This window comes from Amblyraja radiata, chromosome 37, assembly GCF_010909765.2.
Source record: "Amblyraja radiata isolate CabotCenter1 chromosome 37, sAmbRad1.1.pri, whole genome shotgun sequence".
In the NCBI taxonomy this organism is placed as follows: domain Eukaryota; kingdom Metazoa; phylum Chordata; class Chondrichthyes; order Rajiformes; family Rajidae; genus Amblyraja; species Amblyraja radiata.
The window spans coordinates 5,293,261-5,313,675 of NC_045992.1; the positions used below are offsets into that span (position 1 = coordinate 5,293,261).

General features: G+C 44.5%; 1 protein-coding gene across 2 annotated transcripts in view; it reads left to right on the forward strand.

Annotated features, from left to right (window-relative positions):
* Window positions 1-2,293: 2,293 nt before the first annotated feature.
* Window positions 2,294-20,415, forward strand: part of LOC116966538 (PH and SEC7 domain-containing protein 1-like) — a 134,833-nt gene continuing 116,711 nt past the window's right edge. For both annotated transcript variants that reach the window (XM_033012876.1, XM_033012877.1), the window contains exon 1: window positions 2,294-2,640. The gene's annotated coding sequence lies outside the window, so the exon portion shown is untranslated. The remainder of the gene's footprint in view (window positions 2,641-20,415) is intronic.

Consider the following 20,415-nt stretch of genomic DNA (forward strand, 5'->3'; position numbering starts at 1 on the left):
GACTCAGAAACAGCTTCTTCCCCTTTGTTATCAGACTTCTCAATGGTCCTAGCATAAGCTAGGGTTCAGTCCAAAAACTTAAATCCAGTTCATCAAAAGACATTGGACTTTTTTCCGTAGAACTCTTCCGGCTACAATGTGGAGAAACTATATTCTGCACTTTCTTTCTTGTCATTCAACCTTTTGTACTACTGTTTGGTTTGATTGTATTCATGTATTGTATTATCTGATTAGATTGGACAGCAAGCAAGCAAAAGTTTCTTGCTGTTCCTCGGTACTTACTCAACAATAATGATAATAAACCTAGGCCTAAATGTTGATCTTTTCATCTAGAAAGTTAATGGACGTTATTGGGAGAGTGCAATGAAGATTCCCCAGACTGGATCCTGGCATGGCGGGTTTATCATAAGAGGGGAGGTGGAGTGAGCTAACATTCTAATCTTCAGTATTTAGAAGGAGAGGTGACATCATTGAAACATACAACATTTTTTAAGGGTTTTTAGATGGAATATGGGGAAATGATTTTCCTGGCTGAGAAGTTTAGAAATAGGGATGACAGTCTCAGAATGAGGGTAGGCCACTTAAGACTGAACTAAGGACAACTTTTAAGCAATGTTTATCTCACAGCATTTTCTGAGGAGTTGTGAATAGGGGCGGCACAGGGGTGCAGCAGTGGAGTTGCTGCCTTACAGTGCTGGAGACCGGGTTTGATCTTGACTACGGGTGCTGTCTGTGTGGAGTTTGTATACGTTCTCCCTGTGACCTTGTGGGGTTTCTTCAGGTGACCCACATTCCAAAGAGGTGCCGGTTTGTAGGTTTATTGACTTCTTGTAAATTGTCCCTAGTGTATAGAATAGAACTAGTGTGCGGATGATTGTATTTGGCACGGACTTGGTGGGCCAAAGGGCCTGTTTCCGCACTGCATCTCTGAACTACACCAAACTAAAGTAAACTAAGGAAAACGTTATGTGATCAAGCTGATGCATGGAAAATAACTGATGACTCAGCTGAAAATGTGTGGGCCAATGCAATTGTATCAACAAATTTTAAACATGCAGAGAATGAAATAAAAAATGTCTCAACATTGGAAAATAAAAGCAACCCATATGTGTCCCATGAATCCCTCCAGGGTATCAAACCAGAAAATGCTGGAAGAACTCAGCTGGTTAGGCAGCTACTGTGGAAAGAGAAGCAGTTAATGTTTTAGGAGTGGGTCTCTTCCAGAATGGTCAATGAGTTGGAGTTCTCAGACCTGAAACGTTGACTCTGCCAGACCTGCCGGTGTTTCCAGCACCATAGATAGACACAAAACGCTGGAGTAACTCAGCAGGTCAGGCAGCATCTCTGGAGAGAAGGAATGGGTGGCATTTCGGGTCGAGACATTTCTTTAGACTGGGAGTACTCTCCGGAGACGCTAACTATCCCGCTGAGTTACTCCAGCATTTTTGTATCTATCTTCGGTGTAAACCAGCATGTTCCTTGTGTAGGAAGGAACTGTAGATGCTGGTTTACACTGAAAGACTCAAAACGCTGGAGTGACTCAGCGGGACAGGCAGCATCTCGGATTAGAAGAAATGGGTGACGTATTGGGTCGAGACCCTTCTTCATAATTGTAGAAGGGTCTCGACCCAAAACCTCACCCATTCCTGCCCACCCGTCCCGCTGAGTTACTCCAGCATTTTGTGTCTATCTGCAGTTCCTTCCAACACACGGGTGTTTCCAGCACTTTCCATTTTATTAACACTGAGAAGGGTCCATGAGGCACATGCATTTAGCTTTCGTAGTGGCCGACTTGGCTAAGTCCATGTAACTGACGGGGCTGGTCGGAACAATGCCCTCACTGCAATGGTCTCCCCCCCCCCCCCCCCCCCCCCCCCCCCCCAAGCCCTCACTCCGCACCCCTCCTTGGGGACCCTGTGGTTCTGAGACTGCTCGGCAATCTCTTTGATGAAATGCTCAGACCATCCGTCTGCTTTGATCCTGAGCCGGGGCAGTGGGGAGTTGAATGTGTGGGAGTTTGCAGTAAATGGCAGCTCCAGCAGTTATATATATATATATTTTTCCAAACTCATCGGAGATCATACAGTACTCTCTGGAGCCTTGTGGTCCCCGCAGCCTACAATTTGATGCCATTAATTTGCTCTTCTAAGCAGGTTAGCCTCAGCTCTGGTTGTGTCCTGGAGTGTCTGCCTTTTGTCTGTGTGCTTTCCCAGGCTGCAAAACTAACTGTGCATTTCATTACCAGGCTTGAATATAATTGAAATCAGGAGAGGGTTGGGGAGGGGAGGGGAGGGCGGGTTGGTGGGAGAGGGAAATCACGTGTGGTGAAGCCGTGTTCAGAGCTCCCCTCCGGACTGCCTGTAATCCACACTGCCAGTCGAGAGACTGGCTCCGGTAGTCAGCAGCAAGAGAGCTCTGGACAGATGTAACACAGAAGAGGCAGAGCCCCTTCTCAACGTCGCACACACCTGGAGTTGGGATGAGGAGAGGGTGTGGGATCATCCAGCTTCAGTGCAGCTGCAGGGAACTGCTCCAAAGATGCCTGAGCATCCATAGAGAGACAGTCTGTGTACGTTAGGCAAGAGTCTCCTGCCTCTTTTCTCCTTAAGCAAGAAAGCTGCTATTGTTCCTGTCGAACAGGTATTGTGTGAGACCTTTATTCTATTGTGAATAAAAAAATAAGCATAATTTTACTGCTGCATATTGTTAACCCTCTCGCTGCATCAGACCGATTGGAATTTACTTCCTGGATTGATTAATTGATTGTATTGTTGATTGATTACTGGGGTTTGGGTGGGACTGGAGTTTAGATGAATGAGAAAGGCTCATCGCAACAGAAGAGGGATTGACAATGTGGATGTTTCCTCAGTCCAGTTACAGGAGGTATGATCACTTATTTTAAACTGAGATTTAGTGAAATCTCTTCACTTGGAGTGTTGGAGATCTTTGGACTTCTCCACCCCTGAGAGTTCATTAGATATTTAATCACATACAACATCATGCAATTTTTGTTCACTAAAGTAACCGATGGATATGGAGATCGGGAAATAGGCAGCTTTTATACATCCTGTATTCTAGAACTAATGTTTTGGAATCGTTCAACCGGGTGCTTCGTGACATCAATAGCAGTAAATAACAGCAGCATTATAAACGAGGATGTGGGTTTTTTCACAGGTGATAGTTTTGTTGGGAAATGAAAATAAATTTAATTTCTTAGGAAGTGTGGATTGACTCAAAAGGTGACGTTGGCTATTGGTGTTTGTGCATCTTCAGAGACTATCTGAATACATTTGGCTTGCCACTTGCCTCAGCAGGCAAGGTGGTGTTCACACTGAGAGTGAAGAATGTTGCATCTACTAATACTCCAAGAGCAGTACTGAGTCAGTGTGGGACTGTTGGGTTTGCCGAGTGCCAATGGCATGGTAATCTGCTAGTCTATTGTTTCAGTTAACTGACCGATTTTACAGGGCACCTTGCACAGTTGCACTGTTTACATTTTGCTTCTCTCAGCCATCACCACAAAATAATCTTTACTGTTGCAACTCATCCAAGTTCTCTTTGTCCAACCTTATTGTGGCCTCACTGGCCACTATTTTGGCCAAGTACCCAGGTATATCGAATTAAATAATTAATTAAACGGGAAATATTTTGAGAGGTAGATTAATTCTGTTTTCATTTATTTCCGATAAATATGAGAAATTTATTGAAAATTAATTGAAAGTGGACATTTTGGAGAACACAATGAACTGCAGATGCTGGAATCTTGCATAAAATAGAAGATCCAAGAAATACAAGATTTACAAGGAGAGGTAGCAGAATGGATAGAAAATGGGCTTCATAGAAGGAAGCAGAAGGTGACCGTGGAAGGTTGTTTTTCGGAATGGAGGCCTGTGACTAGTGGTGTGCTTCAGGGTTCGGTGCTGGGCCCATTGCTGTTTGTCATCTATATCAATGATTTGGATGAGAACATACTTGGCATGATGGGCAAGTTTGCATATGACTCTAAGGTGGGTTGTATTGTAGTTAGCAAAGATGATTGTCAAAAATTACAGCAGGATCTTGATTGGTTGGGCAGGTAGGCTGAGGAATGGTTTATGGAATTTAATACAGAGAAATGTGATTTTGGGAGCACTAACATGGGCAGGACCTACACAGTGAATGGTGGGTCTCTGGCAAGTGTTGTAGAGCAGAGGTATCGAGGAATGCAGGTACATAGTTCCCTGAAAGTAGCGACACAGTTAAATAAGGCTTTGGGTATATTGGCCTTCATCAGTCAGGGTATTGAGTATAGAAGTTGGGAGGTCATGTCACAGTTAAATAATATTTTGGTGAGGCCACATTTAGAACATTGTGTTCAGTTTTTGTCACCATGAGTATATTGCCCAGAGTAGTGAATTGAGAACCAGAGGGTTAAGGTGCGGGGAGATTTAACAGGAACCTGAGGGGTAATTTTTTAATGCAAAGGGTGGTGGGTGTATGGAATGAGCTGCCAGATGAAGTAATTGAGGTGGGTACAATCGAACATTTAAAAAACATTTAGACAGGTACATGGTTAGGATAGGTTTGGAGGGACATTGGCCAAACGCAGGCAAGTGGTACTAGCATAGATTGAGCTATTTTCTTGTATCACTTCAGACAGTGTGGTGAAGATATACCACGGTTATGCTGGCAAGTATTTTGAGCCAATGCTCAAAGTGGAATGTTAGGAGGTTGTGTTCCCAACCTGGTCGTGTCTGATGGTTGTGGGTTTGGGCGGCACCTTCAAAGATGCTTTATTGAGTTGGTCCAGTGGATAATGTAAGTGATGTGCCCTGCAGTCACTTTGGTTGAGGGAGTGAACATTTAAAATGCATCACTGAAGGAGTGCTTCATTCTTTGTGCCATTGAGAACTTAATCCAATAGCTTTCCCACCTCAGAGAAGGGAGGAAGTTGGGCATAAATAAAAGAGGAGAACCAAGAGTGTAGATGAGTGGGAGAGTGAGAGAAAGGAAGGGGAATATTGGGACCTCGATTCTGTACGTCGATTATTGAAGTCTATGTGTGGAGTAACTTCCTCATTTTTGCAGCTCACATTTTTGCATAGTTATGTGAGCATAATGCATACAAGTGACTCTAAGCTTCACCAGGGTGACATCCTGAGAAGAAGTCACTGAGATAATCACCCATCTTCTGGGTTAATTGCATATTTGTCGTCCCAAGTATTAAAGTGAGAGGTTTGTTTGGCTGTGCCGGTAATTCAGTGTATTTGGGCAACTCGCTGCATTGCCTTAGTTAATGAACATGTAATTTGGACACCTATGACCTCTTGTTCAGCCTGGAAAGATTGATTCTGATTTAATGTGCATCTTCTGTTGTCGCTGTAGCTCTCCACTGCCCTTACTGTTCGAGTTGAATTATATCTGGCGTCGAACCATGGAACTGAACCAAGTTTATGTTATGTAGTTACAGCAGAGTCGTGTGGTTGTATAAGGAATGGAAGGACATGGTGTGGGGGGGAGGGGGAGAAAAGCAGGATTTGGTTTTGGTGTAATGTATAGACAATGTCAAAATATCTCCACATAATCAGCGCCTCACCTATGTTTAATCTCAAAATCGTAGATATATGAATAGGAGGGATTTGGAGGAATATGGGCCAAATGCAGACAAATTGAACTAGCCCAGTATGGACAAGGTGGGCTGAAGGGCCTGTTTTCATGCTGTATAGCTCTATGACTAACATTCCAACAGAATCCCATTTCCCTGAAATAATTGTTGGCACTTAATTGCCTTACACCGTTGGTTTCTTCTTCCTTGTATTGATTTACCACTTTGCTGGTAGGACTGGCATTCATTGCCCATGCCTAATTGTGAAGGTGTGGTGAGTACTTCTAGTGTGGTGGAGGTACACCCACTGGGCAGTGCTGAAGGACCAGTGCCATATTTCTGTAAGAATAAGCTGGGGACTTGGAAAGAAACTGGAATGGGGTGCAATTCCCATTCACCTGCTCCTCCTGTCCTTCCAGGCGATACAGGTCATGGGTTTAGAAAGTAATGTTGAAGAAGTCCACATTTCATATAGGCAAATGTCAAATACATGATGAATAGGTCAAAGTATCAAGGTAAAAGTTACGCCATGAATGGTGGAACAGGCATCAGGAACTGAATGGCCTACCCTAGCCACTATTTTTATGTAATTAAGTGAAGGAACTCTGGATTCCAGAGTTCCTTGATGGTGATGGGCTGAGATCTAGCTTTTTGGTGAGATAGTCATATCCTGGCCGGTTGTATCCCAAGGCCCAGCACTGCTCCACCATGAGATGAAGAAGGGTCTCGCCCCGAAACGTCACCTATTCCTTTTCTCCAGACACGCTGCCTGACCCGCTGAGTTACTCCAGCAATTTGTGTCTATCTTGGGTGTAAACCAGCATCTGCAGTTCCTTCTTACACATCTTGTCTGCTTCAGCATGGCTTCTTCAGTCAACAGTGGCCACAAAACTTTAATTTAATAAACTTAAAATGCCTTTTGATGATTCAATATATCCAATATATTCTACACTCTGCACCTTCCCCTTTGCTCTATCTATTTTACTTGAGTTTGACTTGATTGTGTTTATGCATGGTATTATCTGATCTGATTAGATAACATGCAAACAAAATACTGTACTTTGATACACATGGCAATAAGAAACCTAAACCAAATAAATGCCCCTTTTGAGGAAAATGTAGTTTTGCATTTCTTGGTGGGAGGAGTTGAATAGATTGGCTACCTCTTTACAGAAGCTAGAATAGGCATGAAGGGCCAAATGGTCTTTGGTGCTGCAGCATAATACTGTTATTCTCTCATGATAGCAAAGCAGGATGGAAGAGAACTATTGCGTGCATTTGGAGTGGGGTGGGAGAGCATAGAGAAATGGGAATGTAGAACCACCCCTTGCCACAGGGCGTGGCTGGACCAAGCATCGCAGAAGTCTTTAAAGGGAGACTGAATAAGTAATTGAGGGAGAAAGGAATAAGGGGAAATATCGGCGCAGTAGGTGGAGGCTAATATGGAGCATAAACACAGGCAGGGACCAGATGGGCTGAATGGCCTCCCTCTGAGCTGCAAACACTGCAATGTGCAATCGGGCAGTGCCTTCTCAACGGGAGCCTGCCAGATTAATGGGTGCCACAGCTGGTAGTGCTGCTGCCTCACAGCGGCCGAGACCCAGGTTTGATCTTGACCTCGGGTACTATCTGTGTGGAGTTTACACGTTCTCCCTGTGACTACGTGGGTTTCTCCCGGGTGCTCTGGTTTCCTCCCACATCCCAGAGATGTGTGGGTTTGTAGGTTTGTTGGTCTCTGTAAATTGCCCCTCATGTGGATGAGAAAGTGGAATAACATAGAACTTGGGTGAACGGGTGATCGATGAATGGTGCAAACTTAGTGGCTGAAGGGCCCGTTTCTGCGCTGCCTCTAAACTAAACTAAACTCAACTATTGTGTGGAAGGACACAATGACTTTAATTCACGATGTACCAGCACAAAGCTCACAGGAGTGAAATGTGAGAAAGATTAACATCAACTCGAAGAAGAGAGAACAGAACAGATGAACAAATGTATGGAGAAAGAGGTCGGCTTCATTGAGAATCCCAGGGGAGCAGGGAGGTTGAGACTGGGAGTTCCAGAGCTCAGGCAACTAAATCCTGATCAGAATGCAAGATAGGCAGCTGAGTAAGTATTTGTCATCTTGTTCACAATTTATTTGCTGATTGATTTCGAAACACTGCAGGTTTGTCAAAATTACATAACATTTCAAAACCAGTACCATCATAATCTGCCGGTGAATCCTTAGTCAGATAACCATCTGTCTGGAGAAGATGAAGGTGTTGTGATGTACTCTCTTCCAGACTTGTATTGACTATCGATTTACAGTATAATGTGCATGAAAGGCATAGAGCAGTAATAACGCTTACAGCAAATCCCTGTCCGCCACACCAGCAATTAACTGAACAGTAGTGATTCTCTTCACTGTATGTCCCAATACACACATTCATTAACAAGAGAAGAAGCCAGCATTGATTTTCTACTGCAGACTCCAGTGTGCCTGTCCAAAGTTATGGAGGAGGAAAAGTCTCTCTGCCCGAATGGAATACTCCTGCAACTTTATAACCTTGTTCCATTATTGGAGACGAGCACTAAACCTCTCAGTGCACCAAATGCTAGAGACCTTTGATTTGCTGAGGATTACTTTATTTCAAGATTACTTTATTTAAGGTGTGGGAAAAAACTGCAGATGCGGGTTTAAACCGAAGATAGATGCAAAATGCTGGAGTAATTCAGCAGGATAGGCAGCATCTCTGGAGAGAAGGAATGGGTGACGTTTCGTGTCGAGACCCTTCTTCAGACTGGTCTTGACCGAAACGTCACCCATTTCTTCTCTCCAGAGATGCTGCCTGTCCCGCTGAGTTACTCCAGCATTTTGTGTCTCTCTTCTGTACTGTTTTATGTCCTGTATAATATTTCAGCGGTAAAGCACTTTGGGAGGTCAGGAAAACCCTCTGTAAGTTCAAATTATTTTCCCAAAACACATGTTGTTTCTTTTTAGCAGTTTGACACGGACATTGTAAGTCAAAGTGACTGTTCCTGTGCTGTACTATTCTATGTAGCTTATAATATATCAGTGGCAAAACACTTTGGGAGATGTTGAGATCAGGAAAACCCTCTGTAAATACAAATTATTTTCCCAAAGACATGTTGTTTCTTTTTAGTATTTACCATTGCATGTATGCTTCAGTGATGGTGGGTGGTGGGGATGGGGGTGGCTTGACTGGTGTAGCTCAGAGGGACATGTTCTTCCCTCTGGAGTCCATTGACCTTGGGTTCAAGTCCCACTTCAGGGACTAAAAGCCAAGGTTCGTGCTTCTATGCAGGAGTGCGGCACTGTCATCAATCAGCTGAGACACTGAACTGACCTCATTCCCAGAAGATTGAAAATGATCTGATAGTACGGCTTTGCTGATGATCCCCAGGCAATATTTATCCATCCGCTGAAGTCGCTAAAAAACAGATTATCGGATGATTATCTCACTGCTGTGGGTGGGATCCTTCTGTGCACAGATTGTGTGTTGTATTCCTGGTATTGCAGTTCAAAGCACTCTTGACAGGGAGTGAAGTACGCTACTGAAATGCAACTCTCTCCTTTCACTCCAACTGCTTTCACACTCATTATCATGGTAATAGAACGAATTACAGGCTGCAAGGAAGAACATCTGGGCCCTGTTGTGTAGCAATTCATTGACATGGGCAGAAGAATTGAAAAGGCCATCTATTTACTTAAAAACCAAGGGAGGATTTTTATTCTATTGAGCTCCATTAACAGTTGACAGATACCGCCAGCCTGTTGTCGGTTTCCCTGTTATTTCCGTGTGTTTAAATGTTATTATTTTCACATATTATCTGTCAGGGCGGAACATTTCCAGTTCCCACTCTAATGGAGAATATAATCAAGTTGTCCACAGAACACAGCTGTGTTAGAATCAAACGGTTCACAGGAACGGAACCAAACCCGAGGACTATACTCTATAGTTGAGTCCAATAAATCTCAGTTCATGTAGCAAAACTATGTGAAGCACAGGGCAGCACAGTGGTGTAGCTAGTAGAGCCACATCCTCACTATCAATTATTCAATCCGAACTTTGAGTAGCTGTGTGGAATTTGCATGTTCTCCCTGTGACTGTGCGAATTACCTCAAGATGCTCCAGTTTCGTCTCACATTCCCAGTAGGTTCATTGGCTGCTGTATGTTGCCCTGGGTGTATAGGACAGTGGTAGAACCTGGGTTAGGTTGTGGGGGGGAATTAAAGATAGGATTAATGTAAGTGGATGTTTGATGGTTAGTATGGACCTGATGGGCCGAAGGGTCATCACTCCATCACTCTATTCTGCCATCAGGGTTGGTTGAGGTTCTGATTGGCCATAGTTGGGCCAGATTCAGGTTGGTGTTTATTTTCCACCTGAGCAGATATTTAATTCTCCTGCAGCTCATCCTCAAAGATGTAGAGCTATTGGAACAGTGCTCAGGTGGGAAATGACAGGAGATATTAAGGTTGTGGTGTTGCAAGTGCTGTGTCTTTGCAGAACTTCCTTTTCTACATCGCCCGCTCTTGGCCTCGTGTCCTCATTCCAGTGCGAGATTAAACTCCCCCAGGAGTGGAGAAATCGTCTTGTGAACATTCATCCAGCGACCTACGAGTCAAAGCTATTTGTGCCTTCAGTGTTTATGCGATTGCAAGGACATCAGAAACAGGACTGGAAGACAGTTGTATAATCTCTCCCCGAAGCTTGCTCTAAAGTCAAGGGCATGTTTCGTCAAGCCTACATTCCTGCCATCTCCATATTCCTTGATTCCTCAAGGGCCTGTCCCACTTGGCCGTCATTTACGCCACAGGCCGGTGGCACGTGAAGATTTTGTGCAGCACGAAATCCTGGCGCGCTGCGCGATACCGCTCACAACTCCACACTCCTCCACGCCACTCCATGCGCCCGTCCCGCGCTACCAACACGTTACCCACACGCTACCAGGTCGCATAAATGGTGCGCAAATGACAGCAAAGTGGGACAGGCCCTTAAGTGTGCAGAACTCTGAGATCCTGTCTCTATGAAGTAGGAGCACGAGTGAACCATATGGACTCTTGATTCAGCTGTTCTTTTCATTAAGATCAGAGTCTCGCTTACCCGGGACCTTAAGTCTTTATGACTGTGCATTCATAGCCCTTTCATCTTCAATATTTCCGCACTGGAAAAATGGACCTGACCATCGCAATAAAGAAACATTCTCATCCCCATACTAAATGCATAGTCTCTTATCCCATTTTTGCTCCCAGTTGTAGATCCTTTACTTAAGAGGATATGGTCTCTCACATTGACCCTGTCAATCCCTCTTGTTTTGTACCAAATCGCTGTCTCCATCAATGGCACTTGCTGAACACTAAGTGCTTGATGATGTTCCTATAGCCAAACGTTTTGATACAAAATCCACTGTGCTCCACTTTAATGGAGCTATTAATATGTAAAAAAATAAATAAAAGGGCTGTAAGCAAGTAGAGCACAATAGAAGAACCCAGGAGAAAATGACTCAGAGGACTAAGCTGGTAAACAGGACACGTGTTCTGCCTCGCACTTGACAGCAGGAAGTGAAGTAGGGTATAGGGAAGAAGCTGTTCCTGAACCTGGACGTTAGTTTTCAGGCTCCTGTACCTTCTTCCTGATGGCAATGGTGAAATGAATGTGTGGCCAGGATGTGCTGTCGTAGGTTGTCGCCAGGATGACGCAGGTTGTCGCCGGAAGTTGCCTAAAAAATCGGCAAGTGGGACAGGCCCATTAGTGACACAGTATGATCCTACCAAAATCAGGGTGAGTGATCAGTTAGAGTTCGTACTGTTGAGTGTGCAGCAACTTTCTACAATTGCCAGACCTTTAAAGCATATGTATCCAATAATATAACAACCTGTCCAAGCCCAGGAGCTTGTGCTTTGGTTCAAGGTTGAGTGTTAGACATCAATCAGCCAAAGTAACAGACAAAAAGAGCTGCATAAAACCAAAATGACACAAATGCAACTCGGAAAATGTAGTTTGCATTGAGTTTAGTTGACAGATACAGCATGGGAACAGGCCCTTCAGCCCACCGAGTCCACGCTGACCATCGATCACCCTTTCACACTAGTTCTATGTTATCCCACTTTCACATCCACTCCCGACACACGAGGGGCAATTTACAGAAGCCAATTAACCCGCATGTTTTTGGGAGGTGACCCAGAGAAAGCCCAACTGGTCACAAGGAAAATGTGCAAACTCCACACAGACATTCGCTGATGTCAGGATCAAATCTGGGGCCACGTGCTGTGTGGCGTCAGTTCCACCATCTACACCACTGTGTGGCATCCCAAGGTATTTTCCAAATCCCTTTCAAAACTTTCCAAAGCAGCTTAACAGCTAGTACTTGTGAATGTGGGGAAGAAAGGCACCTATTTTGTAGACAGCAAGATCATAGAGTAAGGATGCTGATCTGAGTGCACTGCAGAAGGGCAGGGAACTGACCAGGCAGGTATTTATCACCAAGTTCAATAGACAACAGATAATAGACAATAGGTGCAGGAGTAGGTCATTCGGCCCTTCGAGCCAGCACTAACCTACTCTGCAATATATACTCTTTTTTCTCCATGAATAAAATGGAATTATTCACACACATAGTAGGTTAATACTTCTGGGCCTTTTACAGAGAGCACTTTTGATCATCACTTGCACCTCTGACAGTGCAGCCATCCATTGGTGTTGCGATAAGGAGTCAAGTTTCTGTAGTGGGACTTGAAACCACAACCTTCTGTCTCTGGAGCGAGAGTGCTGTCTGCTAGGGCACAGCTGGTTGGAGGTCAGCTCAGGTACAAAACTAAAAACCACGGATATGTCCAAGGATATGGAAAGTCCAATACCCGACCCCTCAGCTTCATCATATCTAATTGGGTCCATGGTGGATAGACAGTCCATGCAGCTGACACTGGTTGTAGGAAATGTTGCTTACTTAGAAATAGTTTCCACATACACAGCATTTCGAAATAAATAAACAAATTTCTTGCTCTGTACGGAGGCAGTTAACTGTAGAACCAGCTGTGGTTGACACAAGCTTCCTTGACTGCTGAAGCGGATTAATGTCTTTCTGCTGAAAAGTCTGTAAAAACCAGTGCCGACGTGAGCAGACTACCAAGGGGAATGTAGCGTGTGATTTACCTCTCATGCCCATGTGCTCCTTGCATCCCACTTCAGCTGAAGGTCGTTGCTACAACCAACATCAACACCTGTAAATTTAAATATGTATTGATGGAAAAGAACAATTATTGGCCAGAAACTGCCAAATTAAATAATAAATTGTTCAATAGGCCAGTTGGCATCTGAGAAGAAAAGGCAAGATAATGTTTTGGTTTAAAGCCTTTCATGTAAGTTTGCAATTAAGGGTTTACACCCTTTATTGTTAGCGTGCCTTTCTTCTAATGAAAGGCTTGCTGTGTAGCTTGTAAATGGTCTGCTTTTATAACCGCTGTTATTCTACTTAAAGTAGAATGCCACCTAAGGTTTCCTCGTAAACACACAAACAGTGTCCCCTTGTGAGAGGCTGCTGTCTCTCCTTTCACCTCCCCTCCCAACAAGGGGAAGAGATGTTTACATTAGAAATAAATATTATTTAATTATTTCCCATCCTCAAATGTTGTTCCTGCCCTTTCAGCTATCTGGGTCCCTAGCTATGGCATTTCATCTCTAAATCTCCCTCTTTCTCTTCCTCATAAAACATACCCTTAACTGAAGAAGGGTTATGGCCCGAAACGTCACCTATCTCCTTCGCTCCATAGATGCTGCTGCACCCGCTGAGTTTCTCCAGCATTTTTGTGTACCTTCCTTAACCAAGATTCCAGTTGCTTCCTCTACCATTTTCTGTGTTTTTTCCCCGGCTGTGTTGGACATGCTTGTGAAAGTGCCTTTGGGCCATTTCAGTATTTATTCGAAGGCACAAAACAAATGGCCACAATTGTTGTTGCTGTTGATATTGTGTACGATGGAAACCGACAAACAGAAATAAAAAATAAGAGGCACATAATGTATTGTTTAAGAAGGAACTGCAGATGCTGGAAAATCGAAGGTAGACAAAAATGCTGGAGAAACTCAGCGGGTGAGGCAGCATCTATGGAGCGAAGGAAATAGGCAATGTTTTGGGTCGAAACCCGTTTGAAGAAGGGTTTTGACCCGAAAGGTTGCCTATTTCTTTCGCTCCATACATGCTGCCTCACCCGCTGAGTTTCTCCAGCATTTATGTCTACGGCACATAATGTATTAGCGTTTTACAACAGAAACTAATACATTGGGTCTCCAGCACTGAAACAGGCCATTCAGTCCAACCAGTCCATGCTGGCAATTATGCTTCACTTGGGCCTCTTTCTGTCTTCTCTCATCTACATCTATTCCATCTTCTCTTCCTAAAAACATATTTGGTATTTGCTTCATCTGCTCCCTTGGGACTAAGCTCCATATTATCATCATTTGGTTGGCAAATTTTTCTTAGTTATAATGAAATCAATTTGGACACTCTTAGAGAGACACAAGGAACTGCAGTTGCTGGAATCTTACTTGGAATAAAAGTGCTGAAGTAACTCAACAAGTTGGTTGGGAGGTCACAGTGGGGCAGCAGTAGAGTTGCTGCCTTACAGTGACTGCAGTGCCGGAGACCCGGGTTCGATCCCGACCATGGGTTCTCTCTGTGCAGAGTTTGTACGTTCTCCCCCATGACCTGCGTGGGTTTTCTCCGAAATCTTCGGTATCCTCCCACACTCCAAAGATGTGCAGGTTTGTAGGTTAATTGGCTTGGTAAATGTAAAACTTGGCCCTAGTGGGTGTAGGATGGTGTTAATGTGCGGGGATCGCTGGTTGGCGCAGACCCGGTGGGCCGAAGGGCATGTTTCCACGCTGTATCTCTAAACTAAACTAAAGTCAGGCAGCATCTCTGGGGGCAAAGTTAGATAGACAAAATAGACTAGATAGGCAAAGTTCCAGGTCGGGACCCTTCTTCAAACCCTTTTTGAGATGAAAACCTTCAAACCAAGTTGAGATGCGAGTCTGAGAAGGGTCCCAACCCAAATCCATGTCATCCAGTGATGCTGCCTGACCTGCTACTTATTGCAGCACTTTGCATTCCAGAGAACTATTTTGCGTAGGTAACAACTGATGAGTCATGAGGCTGTGATTCTAATTGTCTACTTGGCAATTTCTCAATCTCAACGGCCCATGGAGACTGTCTGGCCAAGCGCTGGATCTTTTCCAGGCATCTGGGGATGATGATTCGATCATTAATCTTTTTCCGACCATATTTTTTAAGACAGGGCAGCATGGTGGTGCAGAGGTAGAGTTGCTGCCTTACCGTGCCAGTAGACCAGGGTTCGGTCCTGACTATGGGTGCTGTCTGTACGGAGTTTGTACGTTCACCCCGTGACTTGCGTGGATTTTGGTTTCCTCCCACACTCCAAAGACGTATAGGTTTGAAGGTTAATTGGCTTGGTATAAGTGTAAATTATCCCTAGTGTGTGTAGGATAGTGTTATTGTGCGGGGATCACTGGTCAGTGTAGAGTCGGTGGGCTGAAGGGCCTGTTTCTGGGCTGTATCTCTAAAGGCCTGGGGGAGCATGTGCTACCTGCTCCATGGTCGGATAGTCTGCAACTAAACCATCTCCCCCACCTGGTTTGCCAGGTGAGGGGGGGGGGGGGGGGGCTGTAGACCCCCAGCAGGACCAAAACTAAGACCTGTCAAAGGGCGGATGAGCTCCTAGCGAGAAGCTGCGTTAACTATCAAACTTAGTATTGTAAGGCACAATTGATGTTTTCACCGATGATGAATGCAGAGGGAGAACAAGGAGGGAAGAGACAAGGACTTTAAGACTTTTGCCTTCCATCACAGTGAGGAGGTGCCTGGTGAACTCACTGTGGTGGATGTTAAATATGTGTTTATTGTGTGTTTTGTTGTTGTTTTATTCTATGTTATGACTGCAAGGCACGAAATTTCGTTCAAACTGAAAAGTCTAAATGACAATAAAGGATACTTTGACTTTGATGATCTCTAAACTAAACAAAACTAAATGTGAGTGTGTTAATCAAAAGGCACGAGATTCCCTCTTGTAAGAAAAACTGAACAACATAATCAACACTAGTGTGCAAACGATATTAGCTGCTGGTTGTTTGCAAGGTGTCAGTGCCGGATTTAGATGAAGAGAGGCCCTAAGCTGTTCCACTTGTGAGGCCCCCAACGACCGGACAGCCATGGCGGCCAAATCTCCCACAATTCAAAGCGAGGGAGAAAGTGCCCAGCGCCGACCAGTTGCCGTTGCAGTGCGCATGCGCAGGGCGGCCGATGATGTGCTGGCCGTGGTTGTGCGCATGTGCAAGGCGGCCTGCCGTGCTGGCGGATGAGGAGCGAGCGGAGCCCGGCGGCCCGGACACGGATAGCGGGGGGAGATGGAGAGAGAGAGATAGGGAGGGGGGCCACCCAGAGTTGAACGGTAGGTGTTCTGCCTTGGCCGGAGGCCCCCCTAGACCTCGAGGCCCATCAATTTTTTCGGGGGGCCCCCTAGAAAGTGGGGGCCCTAAGCTATAGCTTGTTTAGCTTATACGTAAATCCGGCACTGCAAGGTGTAGTCTGATTCTGGTGGAGAGGGGTACGAAGCAGAGGTGTGAATGCACGCATATAAATCTTGTACATTCCCGTGGCAATTTATTTGATCATGCTAACAGTTTTGGGAGCAAGATTTGAATACTGAGAAGACTTTTGGGGCTGTCCCACTATACGAGCTAATTCATGAGTTCTCCCGAGTTTCCCCCGATTCGAACTCAGAGAATTACGGTAATGGCCGCTCATAGGTACTCGGGGCTCTCGTGGACATTTTTCAACGTTGAAAAATCTTCACGAGTCTTCCCGAGCTTACCGCGTTTCCTGAGTACCTGCCGTTAGCGTTACGAGCCGCTAAGAGACGTCCCGAGCTCCGACGTACCCGCAACGTACATTCTACGTGCTTACCACGAGTTTGATTTTTTTTTAAACTCGGGAGAGCTCTTGAATTAGCTCGTACAGTGGGACAGCCTCATTAAGGAGCAACAGCGGCCCTTTGTAAGTTCCGCACCTCCACTTCCACTGCTCCGATGTGGAGGTGGGTATTGGAAGAGGTGTACCAAAATCTCCATTACTCCTTTGTGCCCATATCTCTGTGGCAGTGAGAGATTTTATCTGCTTTGCTCACATTTGTTGCATGATTTGTGGGTGTCTCTGGAGCTTTGATCGTCACTCAATCAGTGTCTAGGCGGAAGACAGATCTTAAGGTTGCAGATGATACAAAGATTTGTATAGGTGTTGTGGGTTGTGACAGGGAGCGCAGAAGAATGTCTTACAATGCTTTGTGTAAATTAGTTTTGAGATTTCTTTCTTTTGGCGTGGGTGGATTGATCCATGATTGATGAAGACGACTACATCTAAATGGGACAAGCTGCTTTCTCCTGACCGTTCTCATATCCATCTGTGAGACTGGATTGAAATCTCAACTCTTTAAGGACAGTTTGATGTTTTCAATACACAGTGAGCAAACCCTTGGAGAAAATCCATTGGGACATTCTTTAAAAAAATGTTCTTTTGGAACTAAAACAAATGCATTACATACTTTATTTTTGGATGTTAAAATCTGTAGATGGGGCAGGCATGGGAGACATTCAGGAATTTATAATTCCAGAATTAACAACCTGACTATGCCTCCAATTCCAAAGTGGAACTAGGCAGAGAACTAGGCAGTAATCTTGTTCTATTTATTTTATATTATTTACTTTGGTGTGATGTACTTCTTTAAAAGCAGTTGATACTTTGTAATATCCTAAAGATGTACCCAAGCACAAGCTTATTGTGCATTTCCTTTGATTGCTTTAAATATGTGAATTCATTAACGTTGTGTAGCAGAAACTATCCTGTCCAATTTCCAGATAATCTAATGTTAATTGAGGCATAAATATTGATTCTGGAGAATACTCCTGTTCTCTCCGGGCATGGTGCCACGGGTTCTCTGAGAAATGGTGGCCAGGGTCAAATTAAAATCAGAAATATTACAGGATAGAATATTGGCTTTTGTAGCTTATCCAAGATGTTGTGATTGCTTAATCCAAAACAGACTGCAGCAAAATATATGGGTTTAGAGGAGTTGTGCAGGGTAAATTTCCTTTCCAGAGAATGGCAGGTGCCTGGAGTGCACGGCCAGGGGTGGTAGTGGAAGCAAATTCGATAGTGGCATTTAAGAGACTTTTAGATAGGCACATTAATATGCAGGGAATCGGGGGGGTTATGGATCACATGCCTGCAGGGGTGATTAGTTTAATTTATCATCTAGTTTGGCACGGACATCGTGAACCGAAGGTCCTGTTCCTCTGATGTACTGTTCTTTGTTCTTATTTCATTGTTTGAATTTAAAGTGATCCTGGTGCCATGCAGGGATTCAAACGTGCATCCCTGTAACTGTGACCCAGAATTCTGGCTACCAGTCAAATAACTTACCCACTGACACCACCCTTCCATCAGCGATGCACCTGGAGGACTGAATCTGTCCGTTCGTGCATGTTTGAGCTACGTATGTTCAGCACAGGTTTGAGTCTAATTACCTCTGACTATTTGCCATTGCACCAATCCTTCGCTGAAGAAGGGTTTCAGCCCGAAACGTTGCCTATTTCTTTCGCTCCATAGATGCTGCCGCACCCGCTGAGTTTCTCCAGCACTTTTGTCTACCTTCACTCTACCAATCCTGCGTGGCGTGATGGGAATATGGAGGGAATAAAATGGGATTGGTGCGAATAGGTACTTGATGGTGGGCAAGAATTGATGGACCAAGGGATCTGTTTCTCAGCAGCCTAAGACTTTATGTGGCCTTCTTAATCAAATGTTTGTCCTGTTATCTCCTGGGAATGTTCTGAGTCAACGTCTCTTGCCTTGGGGAATCATGTGGAAGTGTCATATGTTCATAGGTAGTAGGAGCAGAATTAGGCCATTCGGCCCATCAAGTCTACACCACCATTCAATCATGGCTGATCAATTTTTCCCTCTCAGCCCCATTCTCCTGTCTTCCCCCCCCCCATAACCCATGACACCCATACTAATCAAGAACCTATCAATCTCCACCTTAAAAATATCCATTGATTTGGCCTCCACAGCCTTCAGTGGCAATGAATTCCACAGATTCACCACCCACTGTCTATCGCCTTTCTAAAGGTACGTCCTTTTATTCTGAGGATATGGCCTCTGGTCCTAGACTCTCCCACTAGTGGGAACATACTCTCCATTCTCTTTCCAGAACGGGATATCTAGATTAGTATGGAAGAGCCATGTGGAATGAACAAATGCATTTGTGGTCTTTCGCAGCCTTCCCATCACCCGGGGTCTGAACCTTGAACTCGGGCATCATTTTTTATTTGAAATAACCCTTTGAAGTTTGTTCATTTTCCAGAACATCTGGTCGGTTTCCTGAATCTAATTATGTTTGGCTCAGTTCAGTTCTGGTGTTATTGTCACGCGCGCGCGCACGCACCTGTGTTTTATAGCCACTGCAGCTGACTTCACCTTTTGTTGAGTGTTTTACAACATGTTGATTTGTAACATTCACTTGAGGCATGACAGCACCGTTCCCAGAGTTGTTTTGCTGACTCAGCACATTTCAGTTTGAAATGCTTTTATATAGCAGCTAACTGTGTTGGATTTGATCTTTGGATTAAATTAAAAAGAACAACAAAGCCAATCTCTTTTGAGAGATTTTTTGGGGAGATACAGCATGTAAATAAGCTCTTCAGCCCACGGTGCAGGCTGACCATGTACCACCCATTTATACTAATCCTACTAATTCTTAGGGGGTTGGACAGGCTAGATGCAGGAAGATTGTTCCCGATGTTGGGGAAGTCCAGGACAAGGGGTCACAATTTAAGGATAAAGGGGAAATCCTTTAGGACCGAGATGAGAAAAACATTTTTCACACAGAGAGTGGTGAGTCTCTGGAACTCTCTGCCACAGAAGTTAGTTGAGGCCACAGTTCATTGGCTATATTTAAGAGGGAGTTAGATGTGGCCCTTGTGGCTAAAGGGATCAGGGGGTATGGCGAGAAGGCAGGTACAGGATACTGAGTTGGATGATCAGCCATGATCATATTGAATGGCGGTGCAGGCTCGAAGGGCCGAATGGCCTACTCCTGCACCTAATTTCTATGTTTCTACATTAATCTAATCCTACCTAAAAAAATTATCTCCATATTGTTATCATCCCCCTCTTCCCCCCCCCCCCCCCCCCCCCCCCAGATTCTACCACTCACCTAAACATTGGGGGAAATTTACTGCAGTCAATTAACCTACTAGCCTGTATGCTATTGAGATGTATGGGGAAAATGTAGCATCAGGAGGAAACCCACGTAGTCACAGGGAAAACGTGCTTGTGGCCAGAGCTAGTGTCGGATTGCCTATAAATTGTTTATGTATTTCCTTTAAACTCAGCAGGTTTACTGCAAAATGTATTATACTGCTGTATAACACAGGTTAAAAAAATGGAAATGTGAATGTGTTTGGGTAGTGATGGAAGGAATATCCAATCGTCCAGAAAATCCGCTAGTCCAGCATCACCAAATTCCCAATGGTGCTGGATTATTGGAATTTTCCTGGAGTGTTAGTTGGCAGAATATTTACATTTATTATTCACGTTAGATTCTGACTTTTCTGATCCATGGATCACTCCAGACTACGTTCTGTGTTGGGACAGGTTCTGCCAGAAGAAGGGTCTCGACCTGAAACATGACCTCATCCTTTCTCCAGAAGTGCTGCCTGAGGCACAGAGTTACTCCAGCCTTTTGTGTTTATCTCCGG